The 22,874-nt window shown below is 42.9% G+C and overlaps 1 long non-coding RNA gene across 1 annotated transcript in view; it reads right to left on the reverse strand.

The window, feature by feature from the left end:
* The window catches only part of LOC311241860, a 41,176-nt gene extending 18,657 nt beyond the window's left edge, over positions 1–22,519 (reverse strand). The window contains exons 1-2 of the long non-coding RNA XR_014620582.1: positions 22,410–22,519; positions 19,485–19,577 (exon numbers count right to left, since the gene is read on the reverse strand). This is a non-coding gene — a long non-coding RNA (uncharacterized lncRNA). The remainder of the gene's footprint in view (positions 1–19,484; positions 19,578–22,409) is intronic.
* Positions 22,520–22,874: the final 355 nt, after the last annotated feature.

A 22,874-nucleotide genomic window follows, 5' to 3' on the forward strand; every position in this document is an offset into this window, starting at 1 on the left:
TGTCCAGTCATTTCGACTAGCAAACGTTGTATTTAACGTTACCTCAGGATACCATTGTATTTAGTTGGTTAGCTATGTAGCTAATGTGGATAGCATTTTGTATAGCATCAATGCTAGCTGGCTGGCTACAGCTTTATTTACTAAATTATGGAGGCTTTTTAATCGTCAAGGTAAGAGGATTTGTCATGATCAACTGAAGGCGTATGCTATGGAACAATATGTGCTTGGGTTTTCAGAAAAAGGCCAGCTATGACGCTAATTATTTAGCTAATATTGATAGCTTGCTGGCTACAACAATGGTGGATGGTATTCCTCGCTGCGGGACCAATATTATTCTATGACAGCCCCGCCCCCATTCGCTAACCAACCAATCACTGCTACGCAACATCAGCGCAAGGTTCTTCAGATTAGATTTGAGAGATGTACGCAACATCCTCGCAACACAGTCTACAAGACCCTCTGCAACAACCGCGTTGAAATCGCGCTGATGTTTTGTTGCAGTTGCTTTGAAGTTGCTGTAGCATGTAGAGGCCTTAAGTAGTCTGTCTTCCCTTCCGTCTGGTGCTGATCCTGTCTGTATAGTTCTGTGTTTGTCTGTTTATTATTTGATGTTCATTTTGATTACAAAACCATGGTAATTATAAATTAAATATTCTTTATTTAGATACTTTGGCTGCCGTCTCTTTATTATGTAACATTGACCAGATAACGAGCCTTCCTGTAGTCAATGATTACGTAATTCGGTACTTTTAAAAGGTACCTACCGAAACACGTCGGTACTACCGAGTATCGATTCACGTGAGATCCGCCGGTGCCAACTTTCGGTACAATGCGCAAACAAACAAAAAAGTCTGATAACGTCACTTTTTGTTGACCGCAAAAACGAAACCGCACGTTAAGGCACAATACATGTTTTCAAACTCTCTTTGGGTGTTTGCAATTCATGGGGACTGGGGAGTATATGTCTGATATCTATCTTGGTAGTGGGCAGGTTGTTAGAAAGTGTAGCTCAGTTTCCACATCTGCTCTGTCTGACATGGCTGGACAATGGGACACTGGCTCTGTTCATGGTCACGAATGGATTCCAGCTTCATTTATTTACTACAGATGACAAACGTGTTGGTTCTGTTTTTCTTTTTGACATACTTGCGCCACACGGAACAACTGATCACTACAGCCCAGCATCATATTACTGTAGCCAGTAATATGATGTAACTCTTGAAACACCACTATCTCCAAACTTCCACTCCTCTCGAAACGTTCTTTTGCTATGTGCTCGCGCTGCCGCGGTGGGTTTTATTTTGAGCTGTCGGCTTACTCCTTCCATAGTTTGACATATTTGTAACCCATTTGACGTTCTTAACACTTTAACTGCCGGAAGACGTGTTTAGGCGTCCTTCCCCGCCATGCTCAAGTTGCCGAAGACGCCGTAACTCGTCTTTGATATCAATATTTCAAAAATCTGTGATCGGATTCATATTTCCCATCCGCTGGCCTGAGACCCACCAAAAAGCCCCACTGAACCCTCTAGCGGTTCAAGAGCGCCATCTGGTGGCCGATCGGCGCAATCGCCAAACAGGAAGTTACTTGGACGATGTGCTGTTCAACCATATTACTTCCGGGCACTCGGTATATGTCCCGGCACTCTAGCTCGTCACAATACATAGCGATCCGTTGCCAATAACTCGATAAACAACATGATTTGGACGTATATACCATTATACAACCTGGAAATGGACAGGGTATTCCAACATCCCATAATAGGAAAATGTATACTCCACGCTCATCGCCCAACGGCGCGAGGAAGATACGGTAAGATTCAGCGTTATTTTTCAATGTCTTTTATACTAACTGATCTGATGAACATTTGACCCACATTAGATGAATGGTATAACGCTGCCCACGGAATTATAAACGCCCCCTCGCCCATCCGGTCAACATCAGATGACGTGTAGTAACTTCCAGAAGTCCTTCCAGTTGGATTTTTTTATATCGCGCCGATTGCTATCAAACTGTATTTGATCATCAATATAATGCATTTGGGGCTATAAATCACGTTCTGGAGAAAGCTGCAGAAAGAGATGAAAACATACTTATACTTTAGATCATATTTTAGTATGAATATGTGAATGAAAAAGTTTAACGTTCATACACCCTGAACAATACATATAGGACATTGAATGGGCCCTAATAATGGCAATTTATCAATAGAATTTAAAAAGTTATAGCCCTGCAAAGAAGGGGAACTTCTCCATAGACAAATAGAGCTGGCAACCTATGGTATATCATGAATTTAGCCTTAGGCAATCAAAGTGTTAAGCTGACGTTAGCTAAGCTAACCGTCGGACATAACGTTAGCTCCTAGGGCTACAGTGCAAGCCGGCACAACTCAGGACAGAAGAGTAGAGGATGTGACGTCGGTAAACAAGCCACACACACCGCAGAGCGGGTCTTCTCCAAAGCGGGGGTGGAGCAAAAATAACTGCTAGAATACTCAATCAGCAGCAGAGTAGTTCATTGCTGCTAGATTGTTTGTTTGTTGAATCAGTTGTAAAATACTTTACATCAGTAAGATGTAAATAATAATAAAGTAATAATAATACATTATTTATTTATTAAATATTAAGTTTGGATTATTTATTTTTTTTTACAACTGAGGTAGGTAGATAAAAAAATTTGAGACTAAAGTACAGAGAAAAGGTACCGTTGGGTACCGGTATCGATTCACAGGTACCGGTACCGGTATCGGTTCAAATGTGAAAGGTACCCATCCCTATCGTTGTTATGGGGCAATGTAGGACTAGTCTGGCAGCTCTGTTCTGGGTAATTTGTAGTTTCCTCTGTGCACTGTCAGATGCAGAGGACAAAACAGGTGAGCAGTAGTCCAGGTGGCTTAAAACGAATGACTTAACAACCTGTCCCAGAATATGTGCTGGAACATAATGATGGCATTTTCTTGCCATATAAATGCCAGTACCCATTTTCTTAGCCACTGTGTCAATGTGCTCTACCCATGTCAGTTGACTATCTATTATGACTAGGGATGTCCCGATCCGATCACGTGATCGGGGACGATCACGTGATTTTCCGAAGATCGGGATCGACTTAAACTCATACTGAGGCCTTAGTTTTGGTTTTAAATTGCATATCATTAATTTATTTATTGTCACACAGAGCAGAAGAATTTTGCCAAAACAAACCAATAGTATACAGCTGCAGAACGGCAGACCAGCACACTCTCAGATCCAAATACATTTTTTTTTTTTTATCCCAATTTCTCACATTACATTCACCCTGAATGTTGACGTTATCCAGGTGAAAAGTTAACTTCATAAATCATTTGATGTATAATTAAATCAAAGGAAATGCGTTTGGGTCTGAGAGTGTGGCTGGTCTGCCGTTCTGCAGCTGGATACTATTGGTTTGTTTTGGCAAAATTCTTCTGCTCTGTGTGACAATAAATAAATGAATGATGATATGCAATTTAAAACCAAAACTAAGGCCTCAGTATGAGTTTAAGACGTGAACATGGTCATGTTTGTTGAATAAAAAAAAAATATATATATATATATATATTTTTTTTTTATCGGATCGGGAAATATCGGTATCGGTAGATACTCAAAATCACATGATCGGGATCGGATCGGGAGCAAAAACTGCAGACTGTGTAGGATTGGCTAATAGTTTGTGACTGGTTCCTAGGATAATTGATTTGGTCTTTGAGATGTTTACATTTACATTGTGTCATTTAGCTGATCCAAAGCGACTTACAAGTTTTGTACAACAAGACAGCAGGAAGGGTACAACTCTATCAGCTGAGTAACAATGTTCTTGTGTTGAGTGCTACAGTGTATGTTAGTATATTAGGACAAGTGCATGACAGTAAGGTTAGTTAGGGTTAGTTATTTATAATTTTTTTAATGCCAGCTTATTTAGTTGTATCCAATTAGTTACTGTAACTGCATATAACTCTGAAGATAAAACTTTGTGTAGATCACCACTAGTGTTTGCAGCATAATACAGTGTGGAATCGTCCATGTACATTTGTATACGTGCTTTACACAAAGCAGATGGTAAGTCATTTGTGAATATATAATACAGGAGTAGTCCAAGACAGCTGCCCTGTGGCAAGCCACAATCTAGCCCTTTGCAGTTAGACATGCTGCCATTGTAATACACTTTGGGCGGAATCCTCAAAGGCTTTGCACGCTTTTTCCGAAGCAAAGCCGGCGCATCTCGCTCTCAAATGAATGAAACGAGTTTGCTCATGCGTAACGTCGGCTTTGCATCCGTGCAATTGCCGTATATTTAAATGAGGTAATATGGGCGGAACATGTGCCGTTTCTATGTAAATGAGCCTCTTCATGGCAGCAGTAATTGTGCAGACAGGCATGACCGTGAAAGAATATAGAATATCTCGAACGACTTTAATATATCGTACTTATTTAAATATCGTTATCTAACGTTGTGGGCTTTTGCGTAATGCTTGTATAAACATAATCTCCCGGGGGTTCGATCCCCGGGACCGGCAGGAAAAATCTGCCGCTGAAGTGCCCTTGAGCAAGGCACTTAACCCCCAACTGCTCCAGTGGAGTTGCTCAGTGGCCAATGGTGTCAGACTGTGGTTGTACTGGGCAGCTCCCAGGTATGAATGGAACTGTGTGAATGTGAAGCAGGGTGTAGCTGAAAAAGAGCGTCTGTGCTCAGCGAATCTACCCTGGGTAAATAAAGGTTAAACAATAAACATAATCTAATTTGAGCGACAAATATAAAGCCAAATGCAGAGATATATCGCTATAGTGGCTGTATACAGCCCACACCTGCACATATTGGGACGGAGAAGAGTTACCGTTAGTTTGCGAGCCACTCACCTGCACGTTACGTATTGGAACGGAGAGAAAGATACAGTTAGTTGGGAAAGAAAAAGTGAGAGAGAGAGGAGAGTTGTTTTTTGCTACAACGCTGTATGGTAACGTTGGTGAAGTGAATTACCAGTTAAAAACGGTAACGTAATATCGCCAAAGCCAGGAGAAGTGGAGTGACATACTCCAACACCGAAGACCAGCGTTTTGGACTATAGGAACCCGGTCCGTACGAGACCCCCCTATCCAGCGACTACCCGACGGTCTTCCACGGTTCTACATCAGCCTCTGGAGGAACTCCAGAGATCATCGTCTCCGTCCTCATCTTTCTCCTCTGGACAATTAATCATCCACCCCCCCGCCCCCCGTTCAGAGCTCCAACGACCTGGTTAGCTTAGGACTCATAATTAATTCGGACATGGTGATATATAAATTGTATAATTCATTCGAACATTGTGATATATAAATTGTATAATAATAATTAGGATACTGGTTGCATGTAAATTTGATTAGCCCCAGGATATTAATGTGACCACAGGATATTAATGTGATATGTTACATGTGTTTTTTTATGTTACACATGCATTAAATGTAATAATTCAACTTGGTACCCCTGTCCCCTCCGCTTATTGCTTATTCCCAGAGAAAGAGTACGCCCGAGTGCTTCCGCGTTTTCCCTGATTGGCTGCGACACGCCCCGCGGCAGGCGTGGCAGCCGCAGAGCGGAGCGGCAGAGCTTGCGGCATTATGTAGCCGTAATCCCAGATGATTTTCATTCGAAGCTTAGCTCAACTGGCAGCGCTGCGGTCCTGCAGTCCGTTGGTAACAAGTTCGAATCCCTTCAATTTTTTTTTTTTTTTTTTAACGTGCATTCTTTCGCCGGTTAAGTTTAGGCATTAAGGTTAAGGTTAAGGTTAGGCATTGTTTCGGAGTTGGTTAAGGTTAGAAGGGTTAAGTTTAGGCGCTGTTAAGGAGCTGGTTAAGGTTAGAGTTTGTCTTAGAGAATGGCAATATTCTTTCGGAGTTGGTTATGGTTAAGGTTAAGGTTAGGCATGGTTAAGGTTAAGGTTAGGCATTGTTTCGGAGTTGGTTATGGTTAGAAGGGTTAAGTTTAGGCGCTGTTAAGGAGCTGGTTAAGGTTAGAGTTTGTCTTAGAGAATGGCAATAGACAGCCTATTTCCGCGCTGTAGCGCGAGGCAATAGATAGCCTATTTCCGCGCTGCAGCTCTCTCGCGCTGCCGTGGTCACATGGGCGTCATGGCCAATCAGAGAAAACGCGGAAGCACGCAACGTACTCTTCCGCTGGGAATAAGCTACACGCGTCCCCTCCAGTTAATAAGAGTGTCTGCCATTTTGTGTACATTTAATATTGGTTAATATATCATTTAGTATTTGCCAAGCTCATTATTTAAATACAGTCAGGGTTGTGTAGCCCCTTAGCTACAGTCTGTTTGTTATTTCTTCCCCTATAAGCGACCTTAGGTTTTATGAAAGGCGCCAGGGTTAGAAATTAACATTTTTTTTCAAGGGCTTTTTTTCTAAATACAAATTTAGGAGCACACAGAAATTTAGGAGCACAGTGACAATTGTTCAAGTAACACACACACACGATGTGTGACATCATGGCTTGGTTTCATGTTTTGAGGTACGTACCTTCAATTATCTGTAAATAATACATACATACTCTATCTAAATAGATTAAATATTATTGTCCCTGAGGGCAAGTTGTGTTGTTTTCTTGATACATCTACAAATAGCAGACGAATAACCGGTTGCCTCTGGATCAATGAATGTCTAATATTGAATAATATTATTAGATATTTTATTTTTAACATCCCTAATTCCAACAGTCAAGAGGCTTGTTTCAAATTGATGAAAAACCCCACACACGCAACGTTTCTGAGTATAGGCTCTGGCCAGATCGATCAATGAAATACGTTGCGCGCTCAGAGCTGTGGAATGAAGGAAATGCGCATCGGGATCGGATTTGGATGTTATTCTTTGTAGTTGTGTTACAAATGGAACGGTCTTTCCCCGCCGAACACAAGTTACTTAACGTTACACGGGTCGCGCTATGCAGATGCTTAGCTTGCTAACGTTAAGATAGCAGTGTAATGCTTGATGAGAGCAGAGCGCTCTCTCTGTGTTCGCACCTCTCAAGTGCCTGGAAGCATCTCCCTACGCAGCGGGCCCCGCCTCCCTCCTCCTTGGAACAAACATTCCACCCAAAAACTGAATTTCAGTCCAGTTTCAATCTGAACTATTAACAGCGGAGCTGTTTTGTAATCTTCACAATCACTCGTCTGTCTCGCACTGCAAGTAAATGATTTTTCCGGTGTGCACACACACATATTATTAGGGGCAAATACGCACTGTAGAGCATATATATAATTATATATATAATTAGTAAACTGTCGGGGGCTTTTTTTGCCCCGCTTAACTGATTATCAGGGGCATTTGGTCAATTTTCGAGGGCATTTTGCCCCAAGCCCCCGTTAATTTCGAACCCTGAAAGGCGCTATATAAAAAAGTTATTATTATTATTTGTAAAGCAGACTAACATATTATTTATTAATTCTGGATTATTGAAATTGCAAGAGCTAGTTAAGTTACAGACATTAGTAGTTATGTACAAGGCCAAAAGTAAAGCATTACCAGCCAATCTACAAAACAGGTTTGTCCTCATATCACAAAATGGAGAGCATAGAAGGGAAGTGTTATGTATTGGGTTGGGTTTGTCCCAGGGCGATCGCCGTACTCGCCCTGTATATGTACGTGGTGATTGCGCACCTGGGGTTGTTATTGTATTTACATTTACATTTAGTCATTTAGCTGACGCTTTTATCCAAAGCGACTTACATGTTCTGTACGACAAGCCATCAGGAAGGGCACAACTCTATCAGCTGAGCAACAATGTTTATCAAAGTGTTGAGTGCTACAGTGTAGGTTTTTCTTATTTTTATTTTTTTTATTCAGATAATGGTTGAAGAAGTGCGTCTTTAGTCGACGGCAAAAGATTGGACGTGTTTCGGCTGTCCTAACTGGGGTGGGTAGTTCATTCCACCATTGTGGGGCAAGGACTGAGAAAAGGCGACTTCTCTTTGATGACCCTCCCGGAACTTGGATAGGAGTAGGTCTGAGGCGGCCAGAAGATGCAGAGCGTAGGGGTCTTGAGGGTGTGTAGTTAGAGACCATTGACCGGAGGTAGGCGGGAGCGGTTCCCTTTGCCGCACGGTATGCTAGGTTGAGGGCCTTGAAGCGGATTCGTGCAGCAATGGGGAGCCAGTGCAGGTCCCTAAGAAGTGGGGTGACATGGGCCGACTTCGGTAGGTTTGAGATCAGGCGGGCCGCTGCGTTCTGAATGAGTTGAAGAGGCTTAGTGGCAGTGGCCGGGAGGCCAGCGAGCAGTGCGTTGCAGTAGTCGAGGCGGGAGATGACTGTTGATTGGACGAGGAGTTGGGTGGCTTCTTTTGTCAGGGAGGGGGCGGATCCTTCTGACGTTGCTCAGGAGGAATCGGCAGGTTCTGGTTGTCGCTGCGATGTGAGCAGAGAAGTTCAACTGGTCGTCGAGGACAACACCAAGGTTCTTGGCGGTCGGGGACGCGGTCACAGCTGCATTCTCGACTGTGATGGAAAGGTCGGTCAGGGCGGAGGATTTGGCCGGCAGGTGGAGCAATTCTGTTTTGCTTAGGTTCAGTTTGAGGTGGTTGGTCGTCATCCAGGCGGAGATGTCGGACAGACGGGCTGAGATCCGCTCAGAGACGTGGATATCTGAGGGAGGGAAGGAAAGGAAGAGTTGAGTATCGTCGGCATAACAATGGTAGGAGAAGCCATGAGACGTGATAATGTTACCCAGTGATTTAGTGTAGAGAGAGTGTATTTACCTGCTATCAAGTATAAAGCCTCGTTACTGAGTACCTCCGTGTCTGTGATGATTCCTTGTTATATTACCAGGATCAGATATAACAAATTGGCGACGTGGACGACGGAACTGCGCGGCATCCTTGATCGAAAGAAAAGTTGGACTTTGGAACTAAGTGGAGGACATTTGGTTGCCATTAGCAACAGAGCTAATACGTGTACCCTGAGCGGCTAACGGAGCTATGCGTGTGCGGCACTGCGGCGGACTGGTAACGTTGATGTGTGTGTGAATGTCGGATCTAGACACAGACAGTGATAAGAGTACGGACAAACAAGAAGTGCATGTGGTAACAAGAACAATGGCTGGAATATTGGGGAGTATCGGCCCCTTTGATGAGAGCGTGGAACAATGGAGTTCATATACGGAGAGATTTGATTTCTTTGTGCTCGCAAATGACATTAAAAACATTAAGATTGTGCCCACGTTTATGAGTGTGATTGGGGCAGGGACTTTCAACATTCTACAGAGTTTGGTACGACCGATGAAACGGGGGAAATGACATATGCACAGATTGTTACTGCATTGACGGGACACTTTTCTCCTAAACCACTCCTGATAGCGGAACGGTTTCGGTTCCATAGGAGGAATCAAGAGGAGGGGGAAACTGTAACGATGTTTGTAGCAGCACTTAGGAAATTATCTGAACACTGTGAATTTAATGAGGTATTAAATGACACCATCAGGGATAGACTTGTGTGTGGACTGCAAAGTGAGGCAGCACAAAAAAGACTGAACAGAACATGGGCTCACCCTACAAAAGGCCATTGATGTCAGTGTGTCAATGGAATTGGCAGCCAGAGAGGCACAACAACTGAGTGCGTCTGCCAAAGTGCATCAGGTTTTTAATGTAAACCAAAGACGGATGTCAGGACAGGGCATGTTCAAACCTAGGACCAAGAAAAGCGTATACCAGGTGGAACACAAGGCTGTTAGTGACTCCTCTGACGAGGAGTATCCACTACACATACTAACTGTGGCGGGTGGGTCTAGTGGCTACTGGGTGTTACCTTCGCTAGAGGGGAAACCAGTGCGTATGGAGATAGACACCGGCGTGGCGGTGTCACTGGTGTCAGACAAAGTGTATCGAAAAACACTGAAACACCTACCACTGCGGCCAGCCCGAGTGGTGCTGAAGACATATACCGGAGAAGCGGTGGCCCTAAAAGGGGTCACAGAGGTCAAAGTGGAGTTGAACGGACAGCACGCTAAACTACCACTCTATGTAGTGCATGGCGACTACCCCTCCTTACTGGGACGGGCATGGATGGAGAAAATACAATTGGACTGGCCCGCGGTGCAACTGGTGACACAGGGGGACACAGGGTTATCCGCAGTTCTTAAGAAACATGCTGATGTTTTTAAAAAGGAGCTCGGAAGCATGAAGGACATTACGGTGAAGCTGAGAGTTAAACCAGGCAGCACACCTAAGTTCTTGAAAGCGCGGCCAGTGCCCTACGCCATCAGGCCCAAGGTGGAGGCGGAACTGGATGCTCTGGTGAAAAGTGGGGTGCTGGAGCCAGTTAGCGTCAGCGATTGGAGTACCCCCATCGTGCCCATTGTAAAAAAGGATGGGGAAATAAGGGTATGTGGTGATTTCAAGACTACGTTGAACCCAGTGCTGGAAGTGGAGAAATACCCCTTGCCTCTTATCGAGGACTTGTTCGCTGGCCTGTCTGGCGGCCAGAAATTCAGTAAAATTGACCTCCGCCATGCGTACCTGCAGATGCACGTGGATCAAGACTCCAGAGAGTTTCTGACGGTTAACACCCCCAAAGGGTTGTTCAGGTACTGTCGGTTGGCATTCGGGATAACCTCAGCCCCTTCTCTGTTCCAAAGGGTGATTGATCAGATTTTGTGTGGGTTGCCCGGGGTACAATGCTACCTAGATGACATCCTGGTGACTGGGAAGGATGACAAAGACCATCTTCAGAACCTGGATGAGACCCTGCAGAGGCTGCAGGATTATGGACTGAGAGTCCACAAAGGGAAATGTGAATTTTTTCAGTCTTCCATCGAATACCTCGGCCATGTGATTGACGCTGCAGGGCTGCACAAGGCTCCTTCAAAGACTAAGGCCATTGTGGAGGCTCCTGCCCCCCAAAATGTGGCCCAATTCCGTTCATACTTGGGACTACTGAACTATGGACGATTCATGAAGGGTCTCTCGACAGCGCTGAAGCCGCTGCACCAACTGCTCTGTCGGGAGAAGCCATGGGCCTGGACTGAGGAGTGTCAGAAGGCTTTCGTAGCATCAAAAGAGACGCTGCTGAGGTCAGAGGCCTTAACGTACTTTGACCCGGCATTGCCGATACAGCTGGCCTGTGACGCATCCCCATACGGAGTAGGGGCGGTTATCTCCCATATCATGCTGGATGGGGTAGAGAAACCCATTGCTTTTGCGTCCAGAACACTGAACAAGGCTGAATCAAATTACGCTTAAATAGAGCGTGAAGCACTAAGCATCGTGTTCGGCATACGAAAATTTCACCAGTACCTGTTCGGGAGACGTTCACGCTCCTGACCGACCACAAGCCACTCACGACCATACTGGGTCCGCATGTGGGCATCCCACCGCTCACAGCGAGCAGGATGCAGAGATGGGCATTACTCTTGTCTGCCCATGACTATGCAATTAAATATCGGAAGTCAGAATTGCATGGTAACGCCGACGGCCTCTCCAGGCTACCATTACCCGTGTCAAAGCCAGGCCTGGGTCAGGTTGACATCTTTTATTTCAGTCAAGTGGAAAATGCACCAGTCACCGCGCAACAGGTGAGGAGGGCCACTAGGAATGACCCAGTGTTTTCACAAGTAATGGACTCCATCGTAAAGGGGGGTAGAATGAAGGACACACCCGAGCTCAAGCCTTTCATCTCTAGACAACATGAACCGTCTACTCAAGCTGGGTGCCTGCTCTGGGGAAGAAGAGTGGTCATCCCTCCTTCGCTGCGTAAGTCCATGCTACAACAACTTCATACGGGACACTGTGGCATGGTCCGTATGAAAGAGGTCGGACGTAGCTATTTTTGGTGGCCCGGGCTGGACAGCAACATTGAAGAAAAGGCTAAGACATGCCCCACCTGTCAGCGGGTCCGTAATGCACCCTAGCCGGCACCACTACACCCCTGGGAGTGGCCAAGTGAGCCATGGAAACGGCTACATGTTGATTTTGCTGGGCCGTACGAAGAGAAAATGTTCCTTGTGGCGGTAGACGCCCACAGCAAATGGCCCGAAGTGGCAATAATGAAATCCACAACGGCTGAGAGGACCATTGAGAAACTGGGGGAAATGTTTAGCCGTTTCGGGTGTCCAGAACAACTGGTGAGTGACAATGGGCCCCAATTTATCTCTCAGGAGATGGACACTTTCTTAAAGGTCAACGGAGTTAAACACATTAGATCTGCACCCTACCACCCAGCAACTAATGGGTTAGCTGAGAGATTTGTGCAGACTCTGAAACACAGCCTAAAGGCATCACAGGGGCAAGGTAGTCTCCACCAACGCCTTCACGGTTTCCTCTTAACCTACCGGAACACCGCACACGCAACCACCAAGGCATCCCCAGCAGAACTGCTCCTTAAGAGACCGCTGCGCACCAACCTGGATCTTCTCAGACCACCAGAGGAAGCAGAAATTGTGTGGCATGAACAGGATAAGCAAGTAAGAAGAAGAGCATTGAGAGCCAAGACCAGGGCCTTCAGTGCTGGTGACCACGTACTGGCACGGAACTACCATCGTGGACCGAAGTGGGTGCCCGCCACTGTAGTCCGAAAGACGGGACCGCTGTCCTATACAGTACAGACAGACAGCGATCTGGTGTGGAAACGGCACACAGAGCAGTTATTGGGGAGTATAGAGACCCCTAGGGAACCCCAATCCACTGCTGGAATGACAGAGCTGTTTTTGAATGACACTCCAACTATGCAGCCGGTGTCAATTGACTTACCTTCCCTGGAAGAGCCTACAGTGGCCTCACCCACCCAGGAGGGTGATGATGACGCCGACACCCCGGCACCAAAGTCCATGCCACCGACGCCACAAATGGACAGTGGTGACCGCCGATATCCAAGTCGGGAACGGCGGCCACCCATTCGTTTGGATCTATAGACTTACCTAAATGAAAGACTTATACTGAAAAAAAAAAGAAAAAAAAATATATATATATTATTATGATGTGGTATTGCCATGTGGGCCGTTGCAACTTAGGGGTACCATTATGCTAAGTGGGGAGGAGATGTTATGTATTGGGTTGGGTTTGTCCCAGGGCGATCGCCGTACTCGCCCTGTATATGTACGTGGTGATTGCGCACCTGGGGTTGTTATTGTATTTACCTGCTATCAAGTATAAAGCCTTGTTACGGAGTACCTCCGTGTCTGTGATGATTCCTTGTTATATTACCAGGATCAGATATAACAGGAAGGTCATTTTAAACATCAGTGTGCACGGACAACCCTGAAACAGATGTGTATATCAGTGGTGGGAGTCAAACTCTGGAATTCTCTTTATAATGAGTTGAAGTACTGTACAAATATTTTCCAACTAAAAAATACTTTCAAAGACAGAACAATGAGAACATATGAACAGCAGGTATACATTTCTCTGTATCTGATTTTATTTCTCTTTTTCTCTTTTCCATGCATCCGAGGTTCGTGACGCAGGTTTTTTTTTCGTTTGTTTATAAATAATAATAATAATAATAAATTGGATTTTAACACTTTGACCGCCAAGGACGCCTAAACTCGTCATTTCCCGCCATGCTAATTCTGCCAATGATGCCGTAACACGTCATTGAGATCAATATTTCAAAAATCTGTGATCGCAATCATATTTCTCCCCCGGAGACTTGAGATCTACTGTTGAACCCCTCTCAACTCTCCAACGGTTCAAGAGCGCCATCTGGTGGCCAATCGGCGGATCGCCCAAACCGGAAACGGAAACTGGTGCTCATCCAAATTTGGTCCGATCACTCGCTATAGGTCCCGGGACTCAAGCACGACACAATGGATAGTGATCAGTTACCAATAACTCGATAAACAACATGATTTGGACGTATATACTATTATACAACCTGGAGATGGATCGCATATTTCAACATCCCATAATAGGAATATTTTTGCTCCACGCTCATCGCCCAACGCTACGAGGAAGCTGCGGTGAGTTTCAGCGTTTTTTTTTACCGTGTTCGATACAAACTGCTCTAATGATCATATCACCCACACTAGATGAATCATCTAACGTTGGCCACGGAATTATAAACGACCCCCCCCCCCCCATCCGGTCAACATCAGATGATAAGTAGTAACTTCTAGAAGCACGTCCATTTGACATTTTTTATCTCGCGCAGATCGCTATCAAACTGTATTTGATCATCAATATAATGCATTTAGGGCTATAAATCACGTTCTGGAGAATGCTGCAGAAAACGATAAAAACATATTTATACTTTAGACCGTATTTTAGTATGAATATGTGAATGAAAAAGTATAACGTTCCCACATCCTGAACGATAGATAATTGACGTTGAATGGGCCATAGTAATGTCAATTTAGCAATACAATTTAAAAAGTTATAGCCCTGCAAAGAAGGGGAACTTCTCCATAGACAAATAGAGCTGGCAGAGAAGGGTATAATGATGTACATAAGCCTGGCGAAGAAAGTGTTAAGAGAGAAGCGCCTTTCTCAGACTCAAGGACACTGTACAAGGAAAGGGTGAAAAAATAAAAATTTTGAAAAAATTAAAGATACAAATAAAAATTATGAATACTATGTGTATAGTAACAACAGGAAAAAACAAATAAGATAAAAAAAGGAAGCAAGGTGCTGTCCAATTTGATGAAGTGGTTGAAATTAACAAAAGAAAATAATAATAATAATAACTAGAAAATTCCGCGCGGGGGAAATTGTGAAAGTGTGGGTGACGCCTGTGCACCGCCGGCCAACGGGAGAGGGTCTCTCGCGAGTCTCTAGACAAACGATTCAAAGGATATAAAAAGGGGGCACGGCCTAAGGATCGGGGGAGTGGACAACATAGACCATTTGAAGACCATTTGAAATTGTTCTGACTTTTCCGAGTTTTTGAATTTTTTTGGAGTTTTCCGAGTTTTTGAAAATTTTCATCACGTATAAATATGTGGCAAGTTGTTATTGCTTTTATTGCATTTTTAATAACCGGACAAGGTCGCGGATCAGCATTGCATATATTCCCTAGTCTGAATTCCAGAAGGTGCAATACCGGCGATATCCTCTTAGGGGCGCTATCGCGCTACTGCAATGTGCCCTGTGGGCGATCGGATGACTTTTTTTCCCCCCTTACAAGGAAGATTTTTAGTACCCGGATTCTGGATCTACAGCCTCTACCGTGGATTACGTTTCGAATCGCAGATTTCACCATGGAATAATGGGATTTATCATCAGCCAATGGACATATCGATCTACCAGATGCCGATCGATAATGGGGAAATGCTCGGGGGTATCCCACGGGCTCACGGTAAGATCTTTTTCACCTAAATTACAGTCGGATCAGAGCTTGCTATGAGACGCAACCAGCCGATCAGCGAATGTGGCTAGTTACACGGACACTGTTATTGGTAATCAATCATAATAAACGACGTCCCCCGCCCCCCCCCCCCCCCCTTTCATGCATACATGCTTTGGGACAGCCCCGATCATATGCAGTTTGAGTTATTTCTTTAGCATATGTAAAACGGAAATGCCAGAAAATATACAAGACAAAATCCGCTATAATGCTCATATTCACGACGCTATAAAATGAGAACCTATTGATGCATTTTTTTTTCTTTAAGCCATTTTGAAGGGACGGTTTATGAACTCAATTGACAATGAGAATGGACAGATAGCAATACTATAAAGTATAGATATAGCTGTACAAAAAGACACCGGTCTATTTACAAAAGCTGGTCCTGAACCACTATATTAGACGGGTCCCAGCGGTCGCCAGTGTGTTAAAAGAAAAGAGTCAGGGGTGGGCTACTTGGGAGCGGGGCCATGTTGCGTGAAGGCAAGTGTGAACAGGTGGGTTTTTAGGTTGGTTTTGAAGAAGTTGATGGTGTCAGAGCCTCGGATGGAGGGGGAGAGGGAGTTCCACAGCCTGGGGGCAGCTACAGCAAAAGCTCGGTCTCCCAGTGTGGAACGCCTGGTGCGGGGGATGGTGAGGAGGTCGGAGTTGGAGGAGCGGAGGCCTCATGCTGGAGTGTAGGGGTGGAGTAGGTTGGTCAGGTAGGAAGGGGCCAACCCGTGCAGGGATTTGTAGGTGAGGAGGAGGATCTTGTAGGAGATTCGGTAGTTGATGGGGAGCCAGTGGAGTTTTTGCAGGGTGGGGGTGATGTGCTGCCAGGGTTTGGTGCGCGTGAGGACGCTCGCAGCAGAGTTTTGGACGTACTGTAAGCGATCCAGAACCTTCTTGGAAGCACCAAGAAGGATTCCATTACAGGAGGCGGGAAGTGATGAAGGCGTGTTATTGTTATTACCGTTATTATTGTTATTATTATTCATGGTCATATTATCATTATTATTATTGTTATCATAGTTATGGTAATGATTATTATTATATGGTATGAAGCTGTAAGGTGCACTTGAGCTGACCATTATGTTAAAATAAATATGAAGTTTGGAAGGGGGCAGGAAACATACGTTTTCTTCATCCTGCTCCTTTTCGGCCATGGGTGTATCATGTTAAAAAAAAGAAAGAAAAAAATATGTTGGTGATATTGTGCAAAGATTAACTGTACCCCCATGTACGAAACAAAATAAAATGAAAATGAAATGAAAAATTATTATTATTAAATTAATAATTAATTAATAATAACTCCTCTCCTTCACTAGAATCTAATCTAATTATGAAATCAAATATAGGCCAGGGCTTTACAACTTAATAAAGAGATTGAATACAATTAAATGGGATATAAACGGAATTAAATATAGCATTATATAATTATAGCACTATATTCTATTGTATATGGTATACATTTTATTTAGTTTCTATCCCATTTAATATATATTCAATGTCTTTATTAAGCTGTAAAGCCCTGGCCTATGTCTGATTTCATAATTAGATTATAGTGAAGGAGAGGAGTTCTTAATTAATTAACTTTAAATTGAATAATAATAACTTCAGAATAATAATAATCATGACATTGCATTACTGCTGATCAGCACCTATATCAGAAATAAATGTTTACTGTATTGATCATCTCAGAACCAAGCATTTGGAATGTGCAGTGCTTAGCCTTATTTCTAAATCACGCGTTGCGAAGGCTATTGGCACGCAGCTTTATATTTCTTGAACAAGTTAGATACTAGGGGTGTAACGGTACACAAAAACCACGGTTCGGTACGTACCTCGGTTTTGAACTCAAGGTTCGGTACGGGTTTTCGGTACAGTGGGGGAAAGTTTGGCTTTCCATGTTCCACTCAGGGGTGATGTAGTGTGCAGTAACGAATTGTACTTGTAGGGCTGTCAACGAATATTCTATATTGAAATGAATAATCGACTTATACATTAAAAAAAAAAAAAATTATTATTATATTAGATTGCGGAAAAAAACAGCCCCCGGTGGGCGGTCGTTAGTGGTTAACATACCGTTGTATTCGTTCGGTACACAGCCGTTCGGTACGGTACGGTACACACTGAAACAGTTCGGTACAGATACGTGTACCTTTACACCCCTATTAGATACTGTTCATAACTCATAAGATCTATTTTCTTTAGTATTCCGTTCATTTTGTATTGTATTTCGTTTACTTCGTAATGTATAGAGTGCAAAAGCAGGACAACAGTAAGATTTTGGTGGGACAGATAGATAATGTAAATTCTTTAATTAGAATAACTGGTCTTCACCGAATAGATAAAGGTTAAATACAGATTAAAATACAGAATTAGATCTCTCCACATTCGAAGGAACGGCATGTGTCATTTGCCGTTGTTGGTTTTAAATGCAGGTTTCTTTTTACTGCTTTCCATCTTGATTTCTCGTTTATTTTCTTTTTTTGGACAGCGCGCTAAACTTGACAGTGCGCTACATTTTGACACAGACATTTCTCCCAAGAGCGGTGTCAGGGGTGCAGAGTACAGACTGCTCGCGAGCCACACATATTGGGCGTGTCTGCGCTGGTATCTCATCGAGCAATGTGCTTTCGTGGATAGCTCGCAGACGCAGAGCAGGCTCCACGGATGCAATTTGCTTCGCGCAATCCATTCTCTGTGGACTCCGCCCTTTGTCTTCTAACATCTTGGAAATCTATGTTGAGGAAAATACTATATCTATGTTGAGGAAAATAAAATACTAAATCTATGTTGAGGAAAATACTATATGTTGGGGAAAATACTATATCCATGTTGGGGAAAATACTATATCTATGTTGGGGAAAATATAATATCTATGTTGGGGAAAATACTATATCTATGTTGAGGGAAATACTGATTCTATGTTCCCTCAGTAAGATTACAGTATGTGTACAGATGTAGTGAAGATGTCTCTGTTCTCTTAGTTAGTTTACTATGTGTACAGATGTCTTTGTTCTCTCAGTTAGTTTACTATGTGTACAGAGATGTAGTGAAGATGTCTCGGTTCTCAGTTTACTATGTGTACAGATGTAGTGAAGATGTCTCTGTTCTCTCAGTTAGTTGACTATGTGTACAGATGTAGTGAAGATGTCTCTGTTCTAACGGTTAGTTTACTATGTGTACAGATGTAGTGAAGATGTCTCAGTTCTCTCAGTTAGTTTACTATGTGTACAGATGTAGTGAAGATATATCTGTTCAGAGAATATTGTACACCACTCTATACTGCACTCAAACTACAAAAAGCAAGCTTACAGAAAGCTTATAATGATGTCATGATAATATTACTTACGAGGGCTAGATTGTGTAGTGCAAGTAAGATGTTTGTGGCTGCAGGACTTCCATCCCAAGCCGTCTTAAGAAATCTTATGTAGAAATGTATTTGATGATAGATGATGATGATGATAAGATACTTTATTAATCCCCTTGGGGAAATTCAGGGTATCTCGCAGCTCACAGTATACAGACATTGACAGTTCTCATTCAGTTGTTTCACATTATGTCTGCATCATGAATAAAAAATAAGCACATGATAAAATTCAATTAAATCATATCTATCAATATCAATAAGAGCGTGATGAGATAAAAGCAGGTGTATAAAACAAGTGTGTAAAAACAGGTGTATGAAAACAGTGTATAAAAACAGGTGTAAAAACAGGTGTAAAAACAGGTGTGTGGGTCAGAGGTCAAGGTCCCCCGCACTATATTACGCTGTACAGTCTGATGGCAGTGGGGACAAAGGACCTCCTATGCCGCTCAGTCCGTGAGTGCAGGGAGATTAGCCGTCCGCTGCGCCTGCTGCTCTGCCCCACCAGTAATTTGCCAGGTAAATTACTATAAATGAGATCATCTTGGTTTTGTCCTTCAATCCCAGCAATGGAAACACTGAGACAGTTGTCTTTATGTAAGACTCTGGATTTTATTTTCTTATCTTTTAACAAATTTTTTATGGTGCTTTTATATGTAATTTATTCTATGTATTGTCTTTTATATGGACCCTGACTCCATAATAAAATGTAGATTGATTGACATCCATGAGGTGTTTAGGAATGATATAAATTAAGAACAAAATTACTTTAAAGAATGTAAGAAATGTAAATTAAGTGGTAAAATGATCACCTCTAGCAAGCTTGTCTATGTCCAGCAGACCATCCTTGTTGCCACGGGTGATCGGAAGCGTGTGGACGTCTGGACAATCCATTAGGGTTTTCTCTAGACGTTGACACAAAGATGCCAAAAAGAATTAATCATGGTGGACACAGTGGATTATTTGCCAAAAAAACTAAAGGCTAACTTACAGAAGGTTAAGAGAAAAAAGATACCTTCATGTCATGGTTCATAATGTACCGACAATGGCCTACATCTGCCAAACTTATTTTTGTTGTATTGTACTTGTGCTGTATAATGACAGCTAATCTACTCTAAATGAGGGAAACCTCCACTTCCTAACAAGTTGAAATAAAGGTTTGAAACGGAAAAAGGAAATGTTAGCTTTAGGCTAGAGCGTAAGGTAGCCTCCTAGCGCTCCAAACCATACAACATAAAGTATGTACATTTACATTTAGTCATTTAGCTGACGCTTTTATCCAAAGTGACTTACAAGTTTTGTACAACAAGACAGCAGGAAGGGTACAACTCTATCAGCTGAGTAACAATGTTCATCAAAGTGCTGAGTGCTATAGTGTTGGTTAGTATATTAGGACAAGTGCATGACAGTAAGGTTAGTTAGTTTTTATTTATTATTATTATTATTTTTAGATAATGATTGAAGAAGTACGTCTTTAGTCGACGGCGAAAGATTGGACGGGTTTCGGCTGTCCTAACTGGGGTGGGAAGTTCGTTCCACAGTTGTGGGGCAAGGACAGAGACTTCTCTTTGATGACCCTCCCAAAATGTACTGATCAGACATGTAGGATAGTTCTATGTATTGATCACAGACATGTAGGATAGTTATACATGTATGTATGTACTGACCAGACATGTAGGATAGTTCTATGTATTGATCACATACATGTAGGATAGTTTTATGTATTGATCACAGACATGTAGGATAGTTATATGTATTGATCACAGACATGTAGGATAGTTCTATGTACTGATCACAGACACAAGTGTTAATTTACGTATTGTGAATTAATGCTCAATGGTAATGTCCATCATCACTTACTTCATCAATTTTGATTGAAAGCTGGAATCAAAGTGCTTGAATCTTCCAAAAGATAGTAACGCAAGCTTCGTAACAAAGACCTGTGTCAAGCTAGCGACAACAACAATGTGACTTTCTATCAGAATCTTTCAAAATAAAAGCTGCAACATATGCGTCTTTTCAGCTTTTTATACCATCATCATGCAAAAGGTGTAAGACATTTTAAAACATAGCCTACCAGGAATTATCCAGTTTCATAAAATTACTTAAATAAGTGATGGTAAAGGAGTGTAGGTACAGGATATAGTCCGAATCAGGCCGGGGTCCTGTTTTTAACCGTGGCTGGTGTAACAATTTGACCATGATCCTACAACACTGTTCTCCTGACCTGGAAACCTTTTTCATGAATTGTAAACCCTTCTACTCCCCCCCACAAGTTAACATTTCTTTATTTCAGAATTATATTATATTGTACCTCTATCTTAACTTAGTTCATATTTCATTTTATTTTACTCCACCTTTTTATTTTATTATCCCGTCTGTTATTGTCTGTCCGTTAGTGTCGCACCGAAAACGACCAACGCAAATTCCTTGTATGTGAAAACTACTTGACAATAAACACCTTTCTGATTCTGATGGTTGCTGGCTTGGTAGTGGCGGCTTGTTGCTTGAGGCACAGGAACTAACTGAGAGACTGGTGCTGGAGGGGCCTCAGTCTATACCAACTAACTGTGAGACTGGTGCTGAAGGGGCCTCAGTCTGTACCAACTAACTGAGACTGGTGCTGGAGGGGCCTCAGTCTGTACCAACTAACTGAGACTGGTGCTGGAGGGGCCTCAGTCTGTAACTAACTGAGACTGTTTTGATAATGGATGATTTATACATGGGGTGGAGCTGAAGATTATCTTTCTATGTGGCTTAGTTGTGGAGTTATGGTCATTTTGACCACCATATTTGATTTTTGACAGTAAGAGTGACAGTGAGATGTGCAATAAACTGATTAATGAATTCCCTGGCATTGAAAACATAGGTCTAGAGCCCTAGATCATCTTTCTATGTGACTTAGTTCCATAGTTATGGCCTATTTCTTGCTAAAAGTTACCTTGAAATAGAAAAATTACTTTGGAAATGGATTCCTCAAACCAAAGAAAATAGAAAAAGTTATATTATACAAGGATCTAGTACTAACAGGAGCTTAGATATGACATTATCTCTTTCAGATGGCGGCCATATTGGATTTTATGCATACCGGCCACCAGGCGGCTACCCCAACTTGCATGCAGTGATTTTGTAAAACCATATGCCCATACCCATTACATAACACCATACCAAATAGCAAAAACGTGTCACAAAGTGGATTTTTTTTTAGAATTCCCTCTCAGCTAAGACATGAGCAGTTTTTTTTATTTGATTTTTTTAACAAATTTACCCTGGGTGTCTCATGGGAGAGCGCAGGGGGGATAAAATGAATGAATGTTGATTAGAGCCTTGACTAAGTGGTTGTAGCTACGGCTGTGGGGGTGCTGGAGACATGTAACAATACTAATTTATATGTCAGAACTAGTCACTTCCTGCACCTACATTGGGGGAGGGGGAGGTGCAGGAAAGTGACTATAGCTCCGCCGGGAAAGTGCCGATCAACTTGGTTGGTCTCTCCGTATAAAAGGTTTATTGGATCATGTCTCCAGCACCCACACAGCCGTAGCTACAACCACTTAAGTCAAGGCTCTAATCAACATTCATTAATTTTGTCCCCCGCGCTCTCCCACAAGCTCCATGTAATGCCGAAGTGCAGTGGTCTATCAGCTTATATCCTTGATTCAACTAATCATTATTTCACGGCTACCAGCGGGTCATTGTTACAATCATTTCCCCCACAAAAACACAATTGTACTTACAGATGTTGTGGTGTCCACAATCTGATGTTTGTTCTCACAAGAAGAACGTTTTGATCCAGAAGTTTTTAGTAGAAAGTCTTGGTCCAGTCGAGTTCTGCAACAGAAAGACTTCACACTGTAAACACACAAAGTGTCTGTCGAGTAATCCAGGAAAATGTATGTGGCGAGCGTATCAAGGCTTGTATTGATGACGTAGTGGCGTTGGAAGCCTCGCTTGGGTAGATTTCAGGGAATTTGGCGCGCGATTCGAGATATAATCAGAAGTCTTTATTGCCCAAGTAGTTTTCACAAACAAGGAATTTGATTTGGTTGTTTTCGGTGCAACATTAACAAGTTCTGCGCCAAGAACGAGTTACGCCGTTTTTGCCCGCCATGCGTTGAACGCCAAGAACGACTTACGCCGTTTTTGGGATCAATATTTAATTTTTTCGCCATGGCATTCATAATTCATCCAGCCAACTTCCG

This window comes from Notolepis coatsorum, assembly GCF_963971535.1.
Source record: "Notolepis coatsorum genome assembly, chromosome: 15".
Lineage (NCBI taxonomy): Eukaryota > Metazoa > Chordata > Actinopteri > Aulopiformes > Paralepididae > Notolepis > Notolepis coatsorum.